We start from the raw sequence: 11765 nt of genomic DNA, 5'->3' as shown, positions 1-11765 counted from the left end.
CCCAGTCACCAACTCCTGCAGGAGCAAGGACTTTTAGAGATTGACTTCTAAATGACGTAACTCTCTTGGAAAAGTAACTTAACTATTCCCACTCTGTGACTGCGTTCATTTCCATGGCAGCAGGATGTTTCCAGAATCCCTGGCAGCTGTAGCTGTGAACGGGGAGAACATAGCTCCTAGAGCAAGCAGAGGCCAGGCACCAGCTCTCTCAGTTCCTCTGTCTCCTGAGTTCAGCATCCGTTTGTTCATTCGTTCATTCTTCATTCATTCATAAAACACATGTTTACGTACCCACTGTGCCTCCAGCATAGTCTAAGTTCTACAAAAGAGAGGTGAACAAGCTCTATTTCTGACTGCAGACAGGTTTCTGATATTGACTAAGTTTTCATCCCCGGAAGATGGTGACTATATCTTGTCAAATAAAAACAAATCCAGAATTAGACAGGGAGGAAGAGACTTTAATTAGAAAGACGATTGCAATATGGAGAATGCTCCCATCTCAGAAATCTGTGAGTGTCTCAAAATCAAACAGAAATAAGGTTTTCTTTTACAGGGTAAAGGGAGGACAAGCAGAGGTAAGCAAACGGTTGGAAGGGGACCCGGGCACAGAAGGGGTGAGGTCTGGCAGGAATCTGCCTAGGAAAGACAGAGGGTCAGCCGGTTCCCAGGAGGAGCTGATAAGGGGTCACAATCCACTTTCTTTTTTCTGAGACGGACTCTTACACTTTCACCCGGGCTGGAATGCAGGGGAGTGATCTCGGCTCACTGCAGCCTCTGCTTCCAGGGTTCAAGTGATTCTCCTGCCTCAGCCTCTTGAGTAGCTGGGACTACAAGCATCTGTCACCATGCCCGGCTAATTTGTTTGTATTTTCAGTAAAAAAGGGGTTTCGCCATGTTGGCCAGGCTGGTCTTGAACTCCTGACCTCATGATTCGCCTCCTTGGCCTCCCAAAGTGCTGGGACAATCCACTTTCTGTTGCGCTTGCTCAGGCTTGGAGGAAAGCAGACCTCAGAAGCCTGGAAGAAAAAGAGAAGCCGCCTAAACCCTGGCCAAGCCAAAGCAGAGGAGGCCACTGTGGGCACCTGGTCAATCTCCAGCAACTGATGCTTTGGATGAGTGTCAGATGGGCGGCTGATGAGCACCAGGCTTCGGCTGATGAGCTGCATTCCTCAACCATTTTCCAATAACCATCCGCTCACACGTCCACACACAGGCAGACCCACAGGGCTCCTTTCCTGTGGTGATTTTGATTGCCTTACTCTATATTTTATGGTTTTCTAGGCCACAAACAGTAGCTTCCTTCTGATGGGTAAAATTCAACCTAATTAAACTTGAAGCACACCCAATTGCCAAAGAAAGATGAAGAAACAGATATATTTCTTTGTTTCTTGAATAGAAAACCAGAAGAATGGAAATAGGATTGATAGCTTCCTGGCTATGAGAGGAAAAAATACCATAAATAAAATCTGATCTAACAAAAGGCACAAAAGGGGGCGGGAGGCAAAAAAGCATGGCAGAAAACTCAAAGTGTTAGGAAACATATCATTAATTGTAAGAAATTGTGAATAAGTTGTTATCAATTAAAGGAAAGACATTCAGATTGGGTTTTTGAAAATCCAGTTAGATGATTTACAAGTGTTCAGTTATGTATTTCTACATGACAAACTACTCTAAAACTTAGTGGTTTAATGGCCGGGTGCAGTGGCTTACGCCTGTAGTCCCATCACTTTGGGAGGCTGAGATGTGTGGATCACGAGGTTAGGGGTTCAAGACTAGCCTGGTCAAGATGGTGAAACTCCATCTCTACTAAAAATACAAAAAGTAGTAGCCTGTAATTTCAGCTACTCGGAAGGCTGAGGCAAAGAACTGCTTGGACCTGGGAGGCGGAGGTTGTAGTGAGTCGAGATGGTGCCACTGTACTCTAGCCTGGGTGACAGAGCGAGACCCTGTCTTAAAAAATAAAAAATCTTAGTGGTTTAATGCAATAAATGTTTCACAATCCTGTAGGCTGGCGATCTGTGCGGTTCTTCTGCTGATCTTGCTGGAATCACTCATGTGGCTGCTGTCAGCTGACAGCTCAGCCAGAGCTGGAGACTCCGTGATGTCCCCTGTGCACGTCTGGGGGTTGGTAAATGGTTTTGACTGGGAGGCCTCAGTTCCCTCCCATTTGGTAGTTGTCCTATGGTAAAAATGACAGGAATACTCCCACGGCCCACTGGGCTGACTCACAGGCATTGGGACATGAAAGGTCAGGGTCACATGTTGTATCACAATATGAACTTGGTCTGGGCATGGCGGCTGACATCTGTAATCCCAGCACTTTGGGATGCCGAGGTGGGAGGATCCCTTGAGGCCAGGAATTAGAGACCGTCCTGGACAACATAGTAAGACCCCATCTCTACAAAAAAAATACACAAATTAGCTAGGCATGGTGCCGTGCACCTGTAGTCCTAGCTACCTGGAAGGCTGAGGCAAGAGGATTGCTTGATGCTGGGAACTTGACGCTGTAGTCAGCTGTGTTCACGCCACTGTACTCCAGCCAGGGCAAGAGAGCGAGAACTTGTCTCAAAAGCAAAACAAAACAAAAATGAACTTGTTCTAAGGCATTTGGCAGTGAAGCAGCTGGTAGTAGAAAAAAAACAAGGTTTGAGATGTATACAGCCAAAAAGCTTGCCTGGGGAAAACTCTTCCCATTAGATACAGAAATTTGTAAGGAGAGTACTCAGTTCTCATTAAAGCTTGGTCAAAGCCAGCAGTCTCTCCTGCCAAGTATATATTCAACATTGCAAAATAGACCAATACCTACAAAATTCTAAGGGAAAATAATTTCAAACCTAGAATTCTATACCCAGCAAAACTGTTAATGAATTATCAGGGTACTTTTTAAAAAAATTTCTTGAGTGAGAATCCTATGCAACTGAATTTATCAGAGTCCTTACGTCTGTGGGACACAAAACTGCAATAATATTATAACTTCAAGACCACTTACATAAAATCATGTTTTATGAATCTCAACTATCAATAATAAAAAACAAATTTTGATCACACATGCAGAAGAAAAGACAGAATTGTCTTTTTTTTTTTTTTTTTGCTCTCTGGAAAATATTACAAAACCATTACCATTAAGAAGAAGTGCACTGGCTTTGTACTATGATAACTTGACTAGGCTGAACTGTTTTTCAGAATTCCTTTTCTGGAATGTTTCCAGGTAGGCTGGCACAAGAGAATTTTTTTTTTTTTTTCGAGATGAAGTCTCATCCTGTCAGTCAGGCTGGAGTGCAGGGTTCGATCTTGGCTCACTGCAACCTCTGCCTTCCAGGTTCGAGCAATTCTCATGCTTCAATCTCTTGAGTAGCTGGTACTACAGGTGTGTACCACCACGACGGCTAATTTTTGTATTTTTAGCAGAGACTGGATTTTGTTATGTTGGCCAGGCTGGTCTCAAACTCCTGACCTCAGGTGATTTGCCCGTCTTGGCCTCCCAAAGTGCTGGGATTACAGGCGTGAGCCACGGCACCCAGCCACAAGAGACATTTTTTTTTTTTTTTTTAAGACAGAGCTTCCCTCTTGTTGCCCAGGCTGGAGTGCAATGGCACAGTCTCAGCTCCCTGCAACCTCCCCTCCCAGGTTCAACCAATTCTCCTGCTTCAGCCTTCCAAGAAGCTGGGATTACAGGATGCACCACCATGTGAGGCTAATTTTTTGGTTTTTGTTTTTTGGGTTTTTTTTTTAAGTAGAGATGGGGTTTCACCATGTTGGTCAGGCTGGTTTCAAACTCCTGACTTCCGGTGATCCACCTGCTTTGGCCTCCCAAAGTGCCAGGGTTACAGGTGTGAGCCACCTCGCCCAGCCCACGAGAGACATTTTTGAAAGTGATTTGGAGGGTGGAAGAGAGGCAGCAGCCATTTGGTTACTCCAACTTCCCCTGATCCTCCTTCAGTTTAATATTAGACTAATTTCCTGGATTTTGTGGTTTGTGGTAATTGTTACCATTTTCAAAAACTGCAATTTGTTGTGATTTCTTTCCTCACATTTCTGTGGTGTCTAATTTTCCATTTGTGATTCTGTTTAATTGCATACATTTGAGGCCTCGCAAGATCAGGATCCTCTCCTGCTCCTCTAGAGAATGTGCTCCACCAAAAACAGGGAATAAACCAACAAGAGGAAGACAGAGTATCCAGAAACAGGGATGATGGTGCCGGGGAATCCCGAGATGACAGCTACACATCAGCCCTTCAGTAGCCAGGGTGGGAGCAGAAGGTTGGGGGGCTCCGGGAGTGTCTCCAAGAAAGAAAAGGAAACTGGTAAAATATCTAATTTTTAAAATATATTGAGAGGAAATTTATACTTCTGCAATAAATTTTAGGATATCGTAATAGAAACTAAGAAAATAAGCAAATGAAAAACAAAAGTAATTATCAACCCCAGGAAGAACAAAAGGTTGTACAAGAAAAGAAATTAAAAAACATAATTCAGTACTTGGATCAGCTGTGAACTGTGTTTGCATAATTATTATAATGTAAACATTGGAACAATCATTTCAGCAAAAATTGCTATTTAATCATATTGGAAGGATGAAAGGAGAGTTGAGTGTATGTGTGTCTTTGTGAGAGAACTAATTTATTCAACCTCCATAGGAAGTCAATAGGTAGTACATAAAATTGAAAAAATAACGGGAAAGCAAGTTAGTTTTTAATATGGCAGGAAGTAACACAAAGAAACTGAAAAAGTTGAAAGTGGAAGGGAAAGCACTAGGAACTGGAATCAGGGATAAAGTATAGGAGTGTTTTCTCATTGTAAACCTCAGAGAATTATTGATTAAAAATGAATTATAACACTAGAAAAAGATATATTAGGAATATACTTTTACAAAGAAAGTGAGAGAATATTAATATTAGAAAAAAAGATTCAGGGCCAGGTGTGGTGGCTTAAGCCTGTAATCCCAGCACCTGGGGAGACTGAGGCGGGAGGATCACTTGAGTCCAGGAGTTCAAGACCAGCCTGGGCAACATGGTGAAACCTCATCTCTACAAAAAAAATAACTAAATTTAGCCAGGCGTGCTGGTGGTCCTAGCTACTTGAGAGGCTAAGGCAGGAGGATCGAATGAACCTGGAAGGCAGAGGCTGCAGTGAGCTGAGATCATGCCAGTGCACTCGAGCCTGGGTGATAGAGTGAGACCCTGAGAAAGAAAGAAAGAAAGAGAGAGAGAGAGAGAGAGAGAGAGGGAGGGAGGAAGGGAGGGAGGGAGGGAGGGAGGAAGGAAGGAAGGGGAAGGGAAAGGAAAGGAGGAAAGAAGGAAAGAAAAGAAAGAAGGAAAGAAGGAAGGAAGAGAAAGAAAGAAAAGATAGAAAGAAAGAGAAAGAAAGAAGAAAGGAAGGGAAAGAAAGAAAAAGAAAGAAAGAATAGATTAAGCAGCTTGATCTTAAAAGTAATCTAAATATCTTACCCAATAATGGAAAATACATATTCTCTTCAAGCACACATAAAGTTTTCAAAATTTAAACATGTACTAGGTCACAAAAGAAATAAAACTCAAAAACAGAAGTCATACATGACACCTTCACAAACCACATGTATTAAAATTAGGGCTAAAAAAAAAAAAAAAGAAGACGAAGAGTTGTCCAGGTGTGGGGGCTCACGCCTGTAATTCCAGCACTTTGGGAGGCCCAGGCGGGTGGATCAGGAGGTCAAGAGTTCAAGATCAGCCTTGCCAACATAGTGAAACCCCGTCTCTACTAGAAATACAAAAATTAGCCAGGTGTGGTGGCATGTGCCTGTAATCTCAGCTACTTGGGAAGCTGAGGCAGGAGAATTGCTGGAACCCAGGAGGTGGATGTTTCAGTGAGCCAAGATCATGCCACTGTACTTCAGTCTGGGCAAAAGAGCAAGACTCTGTCTCAAAAATTTTAAATACATATATAAATATTCTCATGTTAAAGAGATAAACAAGAATTACAAACTTTGTATTGTGGTAAAATATACATAATATGACATTTTCACCACTTGTAAGTGTACAGTTCAGTGGTGTTATGTCCCTTCATATTGCAAGGGAATCACCACCACAATCCATCCATCTCCAGAACTTTTTCATCATTGCATACTGAGATGCAAACTTTGACAAGAACGCTTAAAACATTACATAGTAAAATTTGCAGGGTTTATCCAAAACAATATACAGAGGATCTATAACCAATGAATTCACCCAAAAGCAATGGATATTTAAAAAAATTAACTAAGCTTTCAACCCAAAAAGCTAGAAAATAAAAAAGAAAAATAAATAAATCCAAAGAAAGTAGAAAGAATAATACTGGTAAAGATAAAAATCAGAAATTAACAAACTAGGCTGGACTCAATAGCTCATACTCATAATCCCAGGACTTTGGGAGGCTAAGGTGATTGGCTCAGTGGAGGTTAGGAGTTTGAGACCAGCCTGGCCAACAGGGTGAAACCGTGTCTCTACTAAAAATACAAAAATTAACTGGGTATGAAGGCACACACCTGTAATCCCAGCTACTTGCGAGGCTGAGGCAGGAGAATTGCTTGAACCTGGGAGGTGGAGGTTGCAGTGGGCCAAGATTGCGCCATTGCACTTCAGCCAGGTTGACAGAGCAAGAATCCTCTGAAAAAAAAAAAAAAAAAGGATTGGCTATAAAAATAATATTTAAAACATCTAACGGGGTATGGTGCTTCTCACTTGTAATCCCCGCATTTTGGGAAGCCAAAGTGGGAAGTTCACTGGAGCCCAGCAGTTTGAGACAAGCCTGGGCAACATAGTGGGACCCTGTGTCTATTAAAATAAAATAAAATAAAATGATTCTACCTAGAAAATCCCAAGAAAAATACTAAAAATTCTTACAACCAATAGTTCAGCAAGGTTGCAGGATAGAAGATCAATACAAAAGCATTACTTTTTGTATACTAATGATGAATATCCCCCCAAAAATTGAGACATTTATGTACAAACATAACAAAATTTGTACAGGATTTGCAAGCTGAAAATTACAAAATGCTGATTTAAAAAGTCAAAGACAAGTTCACGCCTGTAATCCCAGCACTTTGGGAAGCTGAGGCAGGTAGATAATGAAGTGAGGAGTTTGAAACCAGCCTGGCCAACATAGTGAAACCCCCGTCTCTACTAAAAATACAAAAAAATTAGCTTGGGATGGTGGCATGTGCCTGTAGTCCCAGCTACTTGGGAGCCTGAGGCAGGAGAATGACTTGAACCTGGGAGGTGGAGGCTGTGGTGAGCTGAGATCGCGCCACTGCACTCCAGCCTGGGCAACAGAGCAAGGCTTTGCCTCAAAAAAAAGCACAAAAAGCCAAGTCAAAGACAACCTAAAGAAATAGAGAGACAGTATTATATGTTCATGGATTAAAAGGTTCAATACTGTAAAGATGTTTACAGGTTTAATGCAGTTTCTATCAAAATCCCAACAATGTCTTTCTTTTGTAAACATAGGCTTCCTCATTCTAAAATTTATATGGAAAGGTGTAGCCCCTAGAATAAGTAAAACAATCTTACAAAAAATAAATAAATAAAGTGGGTGGAACCACTCTAATAGTAAGTCCTACTATGTGGTTACAATAATCAACACAGGAGGCACAGGTGCAAAAATCAATGGAATTGAATAGAGAACCTAGTAACAGACCCACTCAAATATGCCCAACTGATTTTTTTTTTTTTGAGACGGAGTTTAGCTCTTGTTACCCAGGCTGGAGTGCAATGGTGTGAGCTCAGCTCACCGCAACCTCTGCCTCCTGGGTTCAAGCAATTCTCCTGCCTCAGCCTCCCAAATAGCTGGGACTACAGGCGTGCGCCACCATGCCCAGCTAATTTTTGTATTTTTAGTAGAGACGGAGTTTCACCATGTTGACCAGGATGGTCTCAATCTCTTGACCTCGTGATCCACCTGCCTCGGCCTCCCAAAGTGCTGGGATTATAGGCCTGAGCCACTGCGCCCAGCCGATTTTTTAATGAAGGTGCAATAGCAATTCAACAAAAGAAGGATAGTCTTCAACAAATGGTGCTGGAATGACTGGATGTCCACAGACAATGGGTTCTTCACCTAAACTCACACCTTACACAAAAACTAACTGAAAATGTATAACCTGCAACTATAAAACTTTTAGATAAACACATAGCGGAAATTTTTCAGGATCTAGGGCTAGGCAAAGAGTTCTTGGACTTGACATCAAATGTATAATCCATAAAAGGAAAACTTGATAAATTTGACCTCATCAAACTTTTTAAAAAAGTCTTTCTCTGTGAAAGACCCTGCTAAGAGGATGAAAATACAGGCTACAGAATGGAAGAAAATATTTGCAAATCACATATCCAGCAAAGGACTAGTATCTAGAATATATAAAGAACTCTCTAGTATCTAAAATATATAAAGAACCCTCAAAAATCAGCAGTAAAAAAAAAATCCCCTAAACCCGAGAATATGTTAGGTTACATGCCAAAAGGGAATTCAGGCTTCAGATAGAATTAAAGTTGTTATTCAGCTGGCTTTAAAATGGGGAAATTATCCTGGCTTATCTGGGTGGGCTCAGTGTGATTTCCAGGATCCATAAAAGTGGGAGAGAGACACAGCAAAGAGTCAGACAAAGAGATGTGATGACAGAAGCTGAGCCCGAGAGTACAAGGAGAAAACCCATCTATACATATATGGTCCCCTCACTGATGACAAAGGTGCTAAGGTCTTATTTATAGTGGGGGAAAAGATAATCTTTTTGATAAAAGGTGTTAGGTCAACTGGATAATTCACATGGGAAAAATAAATAAATCTTGACCCCCACCTCACTCATTATACAAGAGTAACTTCCACATGTATTGTAGATCTAAATATACAAGGTAAAATAATAATGCTTTTACAAGAAATCATAGGAGAATATTTTCATCATCTCAGGGTGAGATGATGAAAAACATATTTAAGTTTTCTTAAATATGGTACCAAAGAGTTCTAGCCATAAAGAAAAAATTGATAAATTGAAACACATTAAAACCAAAAACAGCTCTTCATAAAAAGACACTACAAAAAGTGTGAAAACAGAAGCTGAAGAGAAAGATATTCTGTACAGAAAGCTCATGCCCGGAATATATGAAGAATTCCTACAAATCAATAAGAAAAAGACAACCCAATGAAAAGAAAAAAGAAACACAGTTTATATAAGAGGATTGTCAAATGGACAGGAAACAACAGTGTTTAACTTAATTAATTGTCAGGGTAATACCAATTAGAAACACAATGCAATACACTACGTACTCAACAGAACGTCTAAAACCAAAAACAGACAATACTGAGTTTGATAAGGACTCACGGCTGGTGCAAGTATAAATTGGTACATATTGAAAAACTGTTTGGCAGTATCTACCAAAGCTGAGCATATGACAAAGCCATTTGTGGAAAAATGAATTTAAAAGATAAAAATAAAAAATATAAACTTTATTTCTTAACATAAGCTCCATGAAGTTCAAGACACTTTTGTAAGGGATGATATCAGCCTTTTAGTCCATCCCTAAAGAACTGAGGGTCCTGGGAATTTAACCATGTCAATGCTGTCTTTTAAATACTATTAACTAAAGAAAAATGGGTATTTTTAAAGGTTTTTTTTTTTTTTTTTAAGATTAGGAAACAAAAAGAAGTCAGAAGGAGCCAAATCAGAACTGTAAGGTGGATGCCTAATGATTTCCCATGGAAACTCTTGCAAAATTGCCTGCTTTGATGAGGGGAATGAGCAGGAACATTGTGGTGGAGAAGGACTCTCTGGGGAAGCTTACCCGGACATTTTTCTGCCAAAGCTTTGACCAACTTTCTCAAAACACTCTCATAATAAGCAAATGTTATTGTTCTTTGGCCCTCCAGAAAGTCAACATGCAAAATGTCTTGAGCATCCCAAAAAAACTGTTGCCATTGACTGGACCACTTCCAGCTCTTGGTAGCCATTGCTTTGATTGTGCTTTGTCTTCAGGATGGTACTGGTAAAGCCATGTTTCATCTCCTGTTGCAATACTTTGAAGAAATGCAACAGGGATCTTAATCCCACTTATTGAAAATTTCCATTGAAAGCTCTGCTCTTGTCTGCAGCTGATCTAGGGGCAATGGCTTCAGCACCCATTGAGTGGAAAGTTTGCTCAACTTTAATTTTTCAGTAAGAAATGTACAGGCTGAATCAACCGACATGTCTATGGCACTGGCCATTTTTTTTTTGTACTATTGTCAGTCCTCTTCAATTAGGGAACAAACAAGATTAATTTTTGGCCAGCACAGTGACTCATGCCTGTAATCCCAGCACCTTGGGAGGCTGAGGCAGATGGATTGCTTGAGCCCAAGAAGTTGAGACTGACCTGGGCAACATGGTGAAATCCCACCTCTACTAAAAATACAAAAAATTAGCCAGGCACTGTGGTGCGCACCTGCAGTCCCAGCTACTTGGAGGCTAAGGTGGGAGGATCACCTGAGCTCAGGAAGTCGAGGGAGCAGTGAGCTGAGATCCCATCATTGCACTCCAGCCTAGACAATAGGAGTGAGATGCCGTCTCAAAAAAAAAAAAAATTTTTTTTCTTCAAAAATTTACATGGATGGTCTGGTGCTGTGGACTTCATCTTCATCTTATTTCTTCTTAAGACAAGGTATCATTTGTAAACTGTTGATTTCTGCAGGGGCATTGTCTCCATAAGCTTTTCCTAAGACGTCAATGATTTCATCATTCTTCCACCCAAGCTTCGTCATAAATTTGATTTTCGTTCTTGCTTCAATTTTAGCAGAACTCACATTCCTCTAATGGAGGCTTTTTTCAAACTCGTATCTATCCTTCTTAGAGCCTCACACTAGATCCTCTTCAGATACGTTGTAACAAGTTAGTACAAGTTTATTTTGGTGTGAAAAAATTTTGAAATCATGAACAGCTTTTTCATAATATGCATTTTTCATGTACATTTTGAAGAATCCTGGAATATATAAGGTTCAAATACAGGCAAAACAAATCTATGATATTAGAAGTCAGAATAGCGGAGTCGGAGCAGTGACTCCAAGGGACAATGAGGACGCTGCTGGAGTGCTGGTAATTTTCTTTTCTTGATATGGGAGCTGGTCATAACAGGCATTTTCTCTTTATGAAAGTACTTTCCTGAATGTATGTTAGACTTCAACAATAATTTAACCAAAAACGTATATACCTTATGACATGGCCTCAAAAAATATACAATGCAATGTGAGCAGTATTATAGAAAATAATTAACAAGTCTAAAATCATGGGCAATTTCTAATATGCCTCTCTCAGGAATTAATAAAAGCAAGCAAACAAAAAATTAAGTGAGGAAATAGAGAATGTATCAATAAAATTAACAGGCCTGATCTAATGCAAATATAAAAATCATAACCCAATAATTCAAGAATAAACATTCTTTTCAAACTTATATAGACATTTATAAAAACTGACTACATACGATTCCTCCAAGCAAGTGTTAATAATTACCAAATAATCAGCATCGCCTAGTCCGTATTCTGACAACGATGTAATGCAAGTGGTATCAAAAACAAAAGCGTCAGAAAAAAAGAACAAATACGCTTGAAAATGTAAAAGCCCATGTCTAAATAATTCATGAGCCAAAGAACAAATCTCATGGAGATAAAATATTTAAAACTAAATGCAATGTAAACACTACCTATCAAAACTTGGGGAATGCTGTTAAAGCAGTGCTTAGGAGGACATTAGTAGCTGTGAATGCATACATCAAAATGAAGAAAGTTTAAAAATTCAT

This window comes from Sapajus apella, unplaced genomic scaffold (assembly GCF_009761245.1).
Source record: "Sapajus apella isolate SASKATOON/1434 unplaced genomic scaffold, GSC_monkey_1.0 scaffold55, whole genome shotgun sequence".
Lineage (NCBI taxonomy): Eukaryota > Metazoa > Chordata > Mammalia > Primates > Cebidae > Sapajus > Sapajus apella.
The sequence above is the reverse complement of the archived record's forward strand: the minus strand, read 5'-3'. Positions refer to the sequence as shown.